Source organism: Zingiber officinale, chromosome 2B (assembly GCF_018446385.1).
Source record: "Zingiber officinale cultivar Zhangliang chromosome 2B, Zo_v1.1, whole genome shotgun sequence".
In the NCBI taxonomy this organism is placed as follows: Eukaryota; Viridiplantae; Streptophyta; class Magnoliopsida; order Zingiberales; family Zingiberaceae; genus Zingiber; species Zingiber officinale.
Genome location: NC_055989.1, coordinates 129,126,745 through 129,140,453, shown reverse-complemented (window position 1 = coordinate 129,140,453; position 13,709 = coordinate 129,126,745).

The following is a 13,709-nucleotide window of genomic DNA, read 5'->3' as shown; positions in this document are numbered from 1 at the left end:
ATAAATGGAAAATGCTCCCTTGTGATTTTAGAATAATTCACACTCAAACCTTGAGCGGAGTCACGTATAAGCGTGTACTGGCTTTAGCCCGGGGTCCATCCGAGGTCATTTTAATTTTTTTTTATACGCACATTAGTTTTAAATTTCGAAATCAAATTTTGCTATAAGCCCAAGGCGGGGGTTTTTTTTTTGTTTTGTTTTGTTTTGCTGTTGTCATTTTTTTTTTATATTAAATTTTGGTTAACCCAGTAGATTATAATTCTGGTTCCGGCAATTCACAACCTAATTTTGAATGTAATCCATAAGAAGCCAAGGAGAGGCAATGCTTAGTTGGCTTAATTAATTGGAGCAATCAAAGTCCAATATAATCATCCAATAAATCAATATTCTACATTCAGTATTAATGGACAATAAACTAATGCCTAATTCTATTTATTTATTTTTAGATGATTTAGGTATCCGAATTTCATCTAATAATCTAGAGATAGATGGTGTTTCTCCTATTTTAATTATGAGGTAAATTTGGATTGATAATCTAGCTCCATTGGCTTCTTCAATAACGATTAGCGAATATTTCGTAATGTTAACATCTCTGATTTACTTGGTCTTCACCTTATTGAGGTGATTAATCTAAAGATCCACACTGTGCATATAACTTCACTATGAACACGCTTCTTCTTAAAAACTATCCAGAGGTGGAGAAACCTATAACAATCGAACATGAGAAATACAACAAGAATACAAGCGAAAATGAAAGTAAACACTTTACAATGAAATCATACTTGCTATCATATTGCATGGAAATGTCTCTTGATTGTTTGAAAATGCAACAATACTTCTTCCTCAATGTCCCAAGAATTGGCAGCAAAAATCCTAAATGAACTCCCCTGTATATGGGCGTTGTTCAGTTGTCATGTCATCATTGGACCGTTCAACCTACAGAATTACTCTTTTTAAACCCACAATCGATTAATGAGTCATACCAATCAATTCGACAACTTCTAATCGATTGTCCCAATTAATTCAAAAGCTTTCTGTTCACGAGAGAAAGCAACCTAATTGATACCCAAGCTCTCTGTTCTCTCACGACAAATACCTCAATTGATTGGCTCAATTTATTAGGAAAGGTTAAATAAATTGCCTTAATCAATTCACCAAGCCTCTGTTCTCTCATGACAAAGACCCCAATTGATTGGCCTAATTTATTGGGAAAGGCTGAATTGATTGTCTCAATCAATTCACCAAGCCTTTATTCTCTCACGAATCTTTCTCGAGAAACTTTGTCCAACTGATTGACCCAATCGATTGGACTAAGTCCAACCGATTCCGACCCTCACTATGTTTTTGCAAGACACTCCCAATCGATTAGGCACTCTGGCCTTGAGCTAATTGACTGAGTTGATCGATTGCCCAACCTAAAACCCTAAAATCCAAGTTTAGAGTGTTGGTGCAGAGAGCACCATAATCAAATCTATGTTTTGATGTTGTCAAAAGTTCAAGTTAAGTTTTATTATTTTCTAATGAATTGATTAAGTGTATAGGAAGCTCAAATTGGAAAGTCCTAGTAGGTCAGCTGGACCCTCTACTAGGCAAGGGAAGTCTCAGTAGATAGTGGAACCTGGCAGTAAGTCCAGATGGCTTAAGTGGACCTCACATTTGATAGGTAGACTTGATAGGTCTGCAGGACCTGATATCAAGTCAAGTGGAAGCCCTGGCAGCTGATCCGATGCTGAGCGATTAAGTCTAAACAGGTTTGGAGAACCCGATGTTTGACAAGTAAGTTAAGGTAAGCTACTGGAGGTAGAGCAGTGAGGCCGTGCCCCATTAGGGATAAACCTTAGGTGTTGATCCAACTGGAGAAACCAACCGAGGTTTCTATACATATTATATTTATACTAATCCTGTTTTACAGGTTTATTTCCTAAACTCTATTTTGCATGATAAATTTTCTAATTTATTTTTTTTAGGATCATTCCGTTTACGGAAAAGGGTGTTTAGTCGACGGATCCTTGAAAAACCAGAGCAGTAAGATTCAATCCAAAATGCAAATGGAATTTTCTATGCCGTCGATGGATAAATATGATCAGTCGATGAATCATTATATTTTCAGAATTAAATCAAGATTCGAATTAGAGCACAAAAGGTAAAAGAGGTTTAGCCGACAGATAAAGCTTATCAGTCGACAAATTAGTTCACTTCCAGAATTACAATGACTCGAATCGGAGTACAAAAGCTAAAAAGGTGTTCAGTCGACGGAAAGACTTTGATCCGTCGATGAAATAGCAAGACTTCTGCGATCGAACTAATCAGATCACCGTAAACAAAGAAGGAACAGAGGATCTATTGATGGATAAAAGGATCAGTCGATGGAAATGTTCACTTGACAAAACACTTTATTAGTTGACAGAACGAGACCTATAAAAGAAGCCCTCAAGCTCCAAGCCAAATATAACTCTTACCTTGGATTCATTCTATTTCTGTCGCGACTGTTCATGCAAGTTTCAACACCTTTGCTCTAAGAAGCTCTCCAACAATTACGCTTATTCTTCAATCTAGTGTTGATGGTAACCTTTTTATATTTTGCTCATTATAATCATACTTGGACAATTATTCTATCATTTAGTCGATTATCCAACGAAATCAATCAACGATCGCTGGCCTTGAAGTAGGAGTCGTCAAAGGCTCCGAACAAAATAAAAAAGAGGTTGTCTCTTATTTTATTTCTTTACTCTATTCCTCTACATACTCTAATCTTACGAAAGAAAAAAAAAGTTTTTAAAGTGATGAGATTCACCCCCCCCCCCCCTCGCATTCTCATTCTCTTACGATCCAATATAGGGTTTCCTTACCAAACATCCGATCAATAATGACTCTTTGGGACTTTTTCACCAAATGTTCGATCGACCCTTGATCCATTTTAACTTGCATCTCATACCAATTGTCCGGTCAACCTTTGACCCACTTGGACTTTCTCTTTGTCAACTTCACGTTTAGACGTCCAATCACCAAGTCTGGTTCTCATTAACCCATTTGGATTTTCCTCTTGCTTAACCTCCAGTTAAGACTAGTCACTCGGTAGACTTCCATCCTACTTAACCTCAGTTTAGACTTTCCCTTTCTTAACCACAGTTAGGGCTTCCTTTACCAATATGCAATACTCCTTTATCCACTTAGACTTGCCTTCATCTAACCTCAGTTAGGACTAGTAACTCGGTAGATTTCTACCTTGCTCTTGCATAATCATAGTTAGGATTTTTCTTTGCTAATGTGTGATCCTTCTTAACTCATTTAGACTTTCCATTGTCTAATCTTCTGTTAGAACTTTCCATTACCTAACCTCCAGTTAAGACTTCCCGTTGGCTAACCTCCACTTAGGACTTCCCATCTCCTAAACTCTAGTTAGGACTTTCCTAGACAAGTATCCGGTTACCCTTTGACTTACTTGACTTCTCTTTCACATATTGTCAAACATTGAAAGTCAAGCTCGAGTCAACTTGAGCTTAGTCAAACTGGTCAATCTAAACCTGAGGATGGTTGCACCAATAATCTCTCCTGTTTTGATGTTTGATAAGTTAGGCTAATGCATTAGCCCAAATTTCCATCTTCATCTCATGAAAAAGAATGAATGAGGATTTTCTAACTTAAATCTTACATTCTTCCCATTTGATGACACACATCAAAAATTCTTCCCAAGAGTTAATTTGTTCAAAATAATCCAATGAAGTCTCATACCTTTCATTGTATCCTATATTCAATCTTGAGTATACATCGATCACAATGAAAATTCTCAATCTTCTATTGTCTCATTAAAAAAATTCATGCCTTTAAGGAAGACCTCTCTCTCAAAGCATGCTCCAATTTCTATCATTGTACCAACAATGATTTGGAGTTCCTAAACCTTTAGGAAATTCTAAAATTGAAGTTGTGAGGTTAAAGATTCCTCATTTGATCTGGATGTCAATGCTTCTTCTCGTTCCAATGTCAATGAGTTATGCTCCTTCTCAATTCTTGAGGTGGATGTCTCTTCAACTTTATCCTTGAATGTTGAGCATCTCTTAAGCTCCTTTGACAATAAGTCCTTTGACTTGTTAAAATTTAGGGCTTCAAGCTTCAAACTTCCAACTTCTTATTCTTCCTCTAGCTCATTGCTCTTTATGACGATTAGTCTAAAGAAGAGTGACGTCGTTCTGATACCACTTGTTAGGATACGTAGAGAGCTAGAAGGAGGGTGAATAGCTTTGTTCGCTTCTTCAATGATGATTTGTAGTTGAAACTCAAAAAGAAGACTTCATAATGCTAACATCTATGATTTACTTGGTCTCCACGTTCTTGAGGTGACTAATTCATAGATTCACATCGTGCACACAACTCCACTATGGACACACTCATTCTCAGAAACTTTCTAGAGGTGGAGAAGCCTTGTACAATCTTTAATAAGAGAAATACAATAAGAATACAGAAAATGAAAGTAAATACTTTATTATGAGATCTTGCTTAGCTTGTTATCTTGTTGCATGGAAATGTCTCTTAATCAGTTGGAAATGTAGCAACACTTCTTCCTCAACATCCCAAGAATCAGTGATGACAACCTTAGATGAACTCCCATTTATATGAACGTTGTTCAAACTACTTTTCACCTCCTATTCGATTAACCTTTCTTCCCAATCAATTTCCACGTCATCATTCGATCATTCAACCTGTAGAACGATTCTTTTTCAAACTCGTAATCGATTTGTGAGTCATACTAATCGATTGCCCCAATCAATTCAGAAGCTTTCTGATCGCGAGAGAAAGCAACCTAATCCATTGCTCAATCAATTACCAAGCTCTCTGTTCTCTCGTGACAAAGGCCTCAATCGATTAACTCAATCGATTGAGATGAATCGATTGTCTCAATCGATTCACTAAGCCTTTGTTCTCTCACGAATCTTTCTCGAGAAATCCTATCCAATCGATTGGATCGATTGCCCAATAGATTCCAGCCCTCATTGTGTTTTCACAAAACACTCCCCCTGCCTAATCAATTGGCCTTAGGCTAGTCGATTGAGCTGATTGATTGCCCAATCCTAAACCCCGAAATCTAAGTTTAGAATTCCCTTGCCCAACATCTGGTCAACCATGACTCGTTGGGACTTTTTCCACCAAGTGTCCGGTCTACTCTTGGCCTACTTGGACTTTTCATCTCGTGCCAAATGTCTGATCAACTTTTGATCCACTTGGATTTTCTCTTCGCCAACTTTCTGTTTGGACTTTCAATCACCAAGTACGGTCCTCATTGACCCACTTAGATTTTCTTCTTGCCTAACCTTCAGTTAGGACTAGTCACTCGGTAAACTTTGACTCCGCCTAATTTCAGTTAGGGGTTTTCCTTGTCTAACCGTAATTAGGACTTTTCTTTACCAACATATAATCCTTCTTAACCCACTTAGACTTTCTTTCATCTAACCTCAGTTAGGATTAATCACCTGGTAGACTTCCACCCTACCTAACCTTAGTTAGGATTTTCCCTCGCCTAACTGCAGTTAGGGTTTTCCTTTGTTAATGTATGATTCTCCTTAACCCACTTGAACTTTCCATTGCCTAACCTTCCGTTAGAACTATCCATTGTCTAACCTCCAGTTAGGATTTCCTATCACCTAACCTCTAGTTAGGACTTTCCCAGATAAATATCTGGTCACCCTTTGACCTACTTGACTTATCTATCACATATTATCAAATATTGAAAATTAAGCATGAACTAATTCGAAATTAGTCAAACTGCTCAATTTTAACCTGAGGACGATTGCACCAACGCATTGTACCACACCCGTGGGGGTCGTAGCTTATGTACACTTGTCAATTGTCTTCATTGTTTATTATAAGGAATTGCTTTTGGCAGCCAGAGGAGAAGTACAAACTAAACCCTCTTCCTTCGCTAAAGTCCAACACTTTGGGGTTGAATTTAGGGCAAGTTTGAGATAAGAAAGGAGTTTCACTTTCGAGTGATAGACAAGAGAATGGAAAGAAAGGCCATGCAAGAGACCCTAGCAAGCCAATAATTAATTGGACCAACTTAGCTTAGAATCGTAAGTATGTATTTATTGAGCCGTGGACACCTACACAAATGACATCACAACAAACGAGTAAACACCGACCACTCGGTGTCTTGAAGCACCAAGGCAATTAAATCGATGTTGAGTGTGCATCAAAACAAATGGGCTATCTTTGTCATGTGGATAATTCCATGATGTATTTATGGCAAAATCGTTTCGTTTAGACACGCATGTGGTCGGAAATCAATTGCCAATATAACGAAATTCCAACTATGTATTGCGAATAGTGTATCGTGCCTTGCAAGGTAAATTGAATTGCCAAGGTTAGGCATGGAGTGGATGTCGGTAACGGTTCCCCATCGATTCCTTTTGTGTTTCGCAAGTGAGAAAGCGATGGAGGTAGCAACGTAATTATGCTCTGTTTATTCTAAGTGAAGGGAAAAAAATTTATTATAGAAAATTATAGGAAGAGAAAGAAATATATATTTATTTATTTGATAGAGGAAGATGAATATATATGCATAACAAAAAATTTTCCTTTATGTTCTCCAAAGTAAAACTTTTCTACTGTCCAATATCAATATTTTTTTTTTCCAATCTCTCAATATTTTTCAAATATCAATATTTTTTTTATTTTTCTCGGAAGTAAATAATAATAGCAATAATTACGCGTTGACTATTAGGTAGATTTTTTTTTTCTTTTTCTTTGATTTTAGTAAACTTATTTTACTAATTGCCCCTTTTAATACGGCATATATCAACTCGATCGTTATCATCAAGGTTTCAATCAGACATGTCACATCCAAGCATGTGTCTGTTGAATTCCTTTATCTATACGGTTAGAAATGTTGATGTCAAATTGCCACGTGTCAAAAGTATCCATTTTATTTACGAGGCCTCACAAATATTAAAAAAATATTATATATAACACCAATAATTGGTCAGAAAGCTAAAAGCAAGAAATATGTGAAAGAATTATATTTTAAAAATTATCTCTAAGTGAAGCATGTTTATTAGCTCCTTCAACCATTTTTGAATAGATATAGATACTTAACATGTATGCAATAACTTCACCTATTGATTCCTTGGCGAATATATAAGGGATTCGATCGACTTCTAGGAGGAGCCGGTCCAAGGGACCGACTTGTTAATTTGACATAATTAAGGGGTATTTTCATAGATATCAATGATGATAAAATAACATATTGTTTTTCAATAACAACATTTATGTTTTCTTATTTAATAAGAACAAGAACAATGCAAAAGATCTTTTGACAAGGAAAAATAATAAATTCTAAGAGCAAGTATTGTCAATTGTTTTTAAGACAATTGCAAGATTCAGCTGATCACCATCATCACTGACGTGAATGTGCAATGAAGGTAAGATTCCACTAAGATTTTTGTTAGGCATTGCGTTGCTTTCATATTCAGGTTATTCTACTAATATCATTAATTATTTCCACAATGTTTTTGAATCTTTTACACTTAACTCGACCTTCCAAATTTAAACATCGAAAATATTTTATTGATCTTTGACATTTATTGTGTGGTTAGGTCAGGCCGCGTACGCCATCTCCACATCCGCTTCATTGATGATCTTCATATCATCGTCACCGCCACTTCAACATCTACCGCACGAAATGGAGCAATAAAGGAATGTAACTGTAGAGGTCGCACTCCGGGTTCAAATCACATGGAAATCCAAGAACTTGAAGAGAATAAATACAAATTTGAATGAGCACCAAACATAAGTAATTGCGTGTGTAATTTCAAGATGGGACTGTGTGGGCACATGCCCGAGTTAGAAACTAGGCAAGCCGGCCAAGGCGGGGCGAGGTGGGGCTATGTTCGAGGGAGTTGGAGTTACGTGGAGTGGCAAAGTGCCCAAGTGACGGAATGTTTGAGGTAGACTGCCCATGATCTGTGTTTTTCAAATGACACAAGCGATAGTGTTTGAGGTAGGCACCACGGGAAAAAACAGTGATTGAGGGGACGCTTAATAATAATAATAATAATAATAATAATAATTGATCCGATGGTAAGAACGGGGATCCTCGTTGGCGGGAGGTCAACGATACGTGGAGGTCAATGGTCAAGAGGGTCAACCCCAAGGTCGTACCGGGCGGACAGAGGTCACGCCGAGCGGCCTTGCGAGCCGACCGAGCATTCGGCCGACAGAACATCCGGCCGGGAGGCTCTCAAGCCGGACGAAAGACAGCGGACCAAGGGTCGTGTTTCCGATGCTCAAGGTAAAAAAGTCTCTGGGCCGAGCGGACAGGCCGCTCAGACGAGTCACAGGATAATAAGACGCAATCCCATCCGAGCACATGAGCAGGGCTTCCCCGCCCGAGCCGAGGTATGCGCATTCCCTGAGGCCATGAGCGCCGAGCGGCTGGTCCGCTCGACCCAGGAACAGGCAAGAGCGCAAAGTGACAAAAAGGATAGCTGGTAACATCATCCTCGAGACACCTGCCGCCGACAAACAGCATGGTCGGCGGTCGGAGCGGACAGAGTATCGTACGGTGTCAGGTTCCACCGTCACATCAGGGATATGCTCGGACGATTGCGGAATGACGTCAGACATGCTTTTCTGACACAACCCTACTGAGGTATGTTTGGAGAAGCGCGCACGCATCGGGAAGCATGCCCGCGCCTCCCCAGGGTCTATATAAGGACCCCCAGACTTCGACGGAGGTATGCGATTCTCATCACTGTAGCCACAGTAGCGTTACTCCTCTTCTGCTTCATTGCCTGACTTTAACGTCGGAGGGTCGTCGCCAGGAAACCCCTCCCGGCTCGGCTTCTTTGCAGGTTCGCCGGAGGTCTACACCATCATCAGAGGACACCGGAGAGCGCCACGTCCCCAGCGTCCATCGACTCAGCGCTCGGACAGGATCAAATTGGCGCCGTCTGTGGGAACGTTCCTGACTCCGAGCATAGACGATGGAAGAAGTTGGACGTCAACTCATGGTGACACTCTCCCCCGAAGAGCTCGATGCACTCATCCAAGCGTGAGCAGCGAAGATTGTCGAGCAACAGCAGAAGGCGCAAGCCGATCGGATAGCACAGCAGGCGACGTCGACATCTGGCGATCGAGCGGCGCCAGAGGACCGGCCGGAACAGCTCTCAATATGGGGCCAGAACAAAGGGCCGACCAGCACTCAGGCGGAAGCCCCGCCCGCCCCGATATCGTTCCATCGGGCTCTATTCCAAACGCCCTCGGAAGTCGCGCAAGCCAACCTCAACCGGGGCTCTTCGTCCGATGAGGCGCCCCTCCGCGACGCAAGAAAGGGTAAGGCGCCACGGACAGACTCACCCCCCAAGCGGATCAATAGGCAGTTCTCCGAGGCCATCCTGCGCGATCCGCTACCAAGGCATTACGCGCCCCCGACGATCGGGGAATACAACAGAACCACCGACCCGGACGACCATCTGGGTAAGTTCGACAACACAGCCACTTTGCATCAATATACGGATGGTGTGAAGTGCCGGGTGTTCCTCACCACCCTCTCGGGATCGGCGCAACGATGGTTCCGGAGGTTGCAGGACGGATCGATCACCAGCTTCAAAGAGTTCCGCACGACCTTCCTCCATCACTTCGCGAGCAGCAGGCGCTACCAAAAGACCAGCGTCAGTCTGTTCGCCATCAAACAAGGCTCGAAGGAGTCACTCCGAGCCTACATCCAGCGTTTCAATCAGGTGGCCATGGATGTCCCAACAGTCACTTCAGAAACCATGATGAACGCGTTCACACAGGAGCTTGTAGATGGGGATTTCTTCCGTTCGCTCATCAGGAAGCCGCCTCGCAGCTACGACCACATGTTGAACAAGGCCAACGAGTACATCAACGTGGAGGAAGCTCAGATGGCGAGGAAAAAGGAAGCACCATCCGAGCCACCAGCTCATGCCGAGCGGAAGCCGCCTTCCAATTATCAACCACCGAGAGGACCCCGCGCAGAGGTAGCCCGTCCTCATCAGCAAGCAAGGTCGCATGTCGTTCAACAAGTAGCGGCCGATCGGCTTAAGCCCAAGGGGAAGATATGGACTCCCATGTTTTGTTCGCTCCATCAGTCAGCAACTCACAACACCTGCGACTGTCGGAGCCTCCCCACAATCACTCATCCTACACCAAGGAGCTATTGCCGTCGATCACCTTCGCCGAGCCGACGACGTCAGCACCAAAGTCCTGGCCGACGTACAGAAAGGAGATCTCCCGAGCGACAACATAACCAGCAACACAGGGTCATTCCTCGGGCATCACATGAACGACCCCGGCCATCCACTCGGGAGGAGGAGAATAGAGGCAATGCATCGAGGGGTGAAATCAACATCATCGCTGGAGGACCGACCGGGGGCGACTCCAACAGGGCACGGAAGGCGCATACAAGGCAGCTCACGATCCATGTAGTTGGCTGCAGTCAAGAGCGGGCGAACGGGCCCGATATCAGCTTTGGGCCTAGAGACCTCGAAGGAGTTGAAGTCCCGCATGATGACACCCTCATCATCCGAGTGGTAATAGCTAACTCTACTATTCACCTCATCTTTATTGATACAGGCAGCTCGGTCAACATAATCTTCCAGAAGGCCTTCGACCAATTACAAATCGACAAAGCTGAGTTGCTGCCGATGATAACCCCCCTCTACGGGTTCACCGGTAATGAAGTTTTTTCGGTCGGACAGGTCCGACTGGCTATCTCGCTGGAAGAGGAGCCGCTTAGAAGAACGTGGACTGCCAACTTCATTGTGGTCGATACTCCTTCCGCGTATAATGTGATCTTGGGGCGACCGGCACTCAACGAGTTCCGAGCAGTCGTCTCGACCTTCTGCCAGAAAGTCAAGTTCCCTGTGGAAGACCAGGTGGGAGAAGTCCGAGGGGATCAACTGGCAGCCCGACGATGCTACGTAGAAATGGTCCGAGCCGAGGCTAAATCCGCTCGGAAAGTGCCACGAGTCGAGGTAAACGCTATAACCGAAAAGCCACCTTCTTTAGTTTATGAAGAAAAAGAGGAGGTACAGATCCACCCTATCCGACCGGAGGCCACGACTTTTATAGCATTCGACCTGGAGGCAGACCAGAAGGAGGAGCTGATCGGATGTCTCCAGCGAAACTGCGACGTCTTCACTTGGTCAACTCATAAACTGCCAGGGGTCTCGCCGAGCGTAGCGTAGCATGAACTCCACGTCCGACCGGACGCTCGGCCGGTGAAGCAGAGGAAGAGGGACTTCAGCGCTGAACAGAATGTCATCATCCGAGCTGAAGTTGAGAAACTGCTGGAGGCCGGCCACATACGGGAGGTGAAATTCCCAAGCTGGCTCGCCAATGTGGTGTTGGTCTCCAAGCCAGGCAACAAATGGAGAGTCTGCATCAACTTCCGGGATCTAAACAAGGCATGCCCAAAGGAGTTTTACCCTCTGCTCCGGATCGATCAGCTGGTAGACTCTACCTCGGGGTGCGAGCTGATATGCATGCTAGATGCATATCAGGGCTACCACCAAGTGCCGCTCGCTTAGAAGGATCAGGACAATGTGAGCTTCGTTACTGCGGACGACACCTACTGCTACAACGTGATGCCGTTCGGACTTAAGAACGCTGGGGCTACCTACCAACGACTGATGAACAACGTAGTCCGGGAGCAGATCGGGCGCAACCTGGAAGTCTACGTGGATGATATACTAATCAAGTCACTCCGAGCGGCTGATCTTTGTACAAACATAGAGGAAACCTTCTGAACACTGAGGAGGTATGGAGTCAAACTAAACCCCCAAAAATGTCTGTTCGGAGTAAAAGGCGGGCGCTTCCTGGGATATATTGTGACCGAGCGGGGCATAGAGGCGAACCATAGCAAGGTGAAAGCACTGCAAGACATGCCGCCTCCTAGGAATCTGAGGGAAGTGCAACGCCTCATCGGTCGGATAACGACATTGTCAAGATTCATCTCTAAGACAGCTGACTGGAGCTTGCCATTTTTCAAGATCCTGCGCTGAGCCACCAAGTTCCAGTGGGATCAGGAGTGCGACCGGGCGTTCGAAGAGCTAAAAGCCTATCTCAACTCACTACCTATACTGGCTAAACCAAACATGGGCGAGCCGCTCCGTATATACCTATCATCAACCAAGCATGTTGTCGGCACGACACTGGTAAAGGGAGGCGGAGAAGAGCAGCCAGTGTATTTCTTGAGCCATATCTTAAAAGATGCTGAGTCCCGCTATACTGGTCTCGAGAAGCTCGCATTCGCCCTAGTCCTGGCCGCACGGAGGCTCCATCCTTATTTCTTGTTGCATACTATCATCGTTATGACAAACAGCCCGCTAGGAAGAGTACTCCTAAACCCTGAGGCGTCCGGGCGGCTCATTAAGTGGACGACAGAGCTCAGTGAATTCGACGTCCAGTATCAGCCCCACTCGGCGATCAAGGCGCAGTCCTTGGCAGATTTTGTAACTGAGGTACAGAATCCCGAGCCCGAAGCTTTATGGAAAGTATTTGTGGACGGATCGTCCACTCGGCTCGGGAGCGGAATAGGTATTTTACTACTTTCCCCTCAAGAAGAGCGGATGCACCTATCTGTCCGTTTGGATTATTGGGCAACAAATAACGAGGCGGAATATGAGGCCCTCATAGCTGGCCTACAGGCCGCGCGGCATGTGGGAGCCCACCGGGTGATGCTGTACTCTGACTCCCAGTTGGTTGCTCAGCAATTCTTGGGGTCCTTCGAGATAAACAACGCAAGGCTCTGGCTCTATGTGGAGGCCTTTGAAAAGCTCAGAAATAACTTCGTCGAAGTTGTCATACAGAAGATTCCCCGAGCCGAGAATCAGTTAGCCGACAAACTAGCCAAGCTCGCTAGCTCAATATCACCGATCGTCATCCAGCAGCCGATTGAGCAGGTGTCCTTGGTGGCGCACATCGACCGGATGGAAGGCCTCACGTTCCCAAACGATTGGAGAACGACCATAATAGAATTTTTACGCTTGGAAGCCACGCCGTCCGATCGGGAGGAAGCCCAGCTACTGAGGAGGAGAGCCGGCCGGTTCACGCTCATTGGGGACCAGCTTTACAGGAAGGTGTTCTCCCGCCCGCTGCTGAAATGTGTCAGTTAGGAAGACGTAGAATATATTTTCCAGGAAGTACATCAAGGATCCTGCGGAGGTCATCCGGGCGGGCGATCGTTGGCTAGGAAGATCCTGATGGCCGGATATTTCTGGCCAACTCTACAGGAAGACACCGCTCGGACCGTCGCTACCTGCCTTTCCTGTCAGAAGTTCCACAGCTTCTCCCATAGGCCAACGGAGAAGATGAAGGCATTCTCTGTGTCCTGCCCGTTCGACCAATGGGGTATGGATATAGTGGGGCCTTTCCCTATTGCGACCGGGTAACGGAAGTTTTTATTAGTGACGGTCGACTATTTCTCCAAGTGGGTTGAAGCCGAACCACTGGCCAAAATAACCGAGCAGATAGTCAAAAAGTTCATCTGGCAGCATATAATTTGTCGGTTCGGCATTCCTCGTCGGCTCATTTCGGATAACGGGCGACAATTCGTTGGTCAGGAGCTCGGAGAATGGTGCAAGGGATACGACATCAAACAACACTTCACTTCCGTGGCGTATCCTCAGAGCAATGGTCAAGCCGAAGTATCCAATCAGGAGATCCTGCGAATACTTCGAGTTCGGCTCGATCAC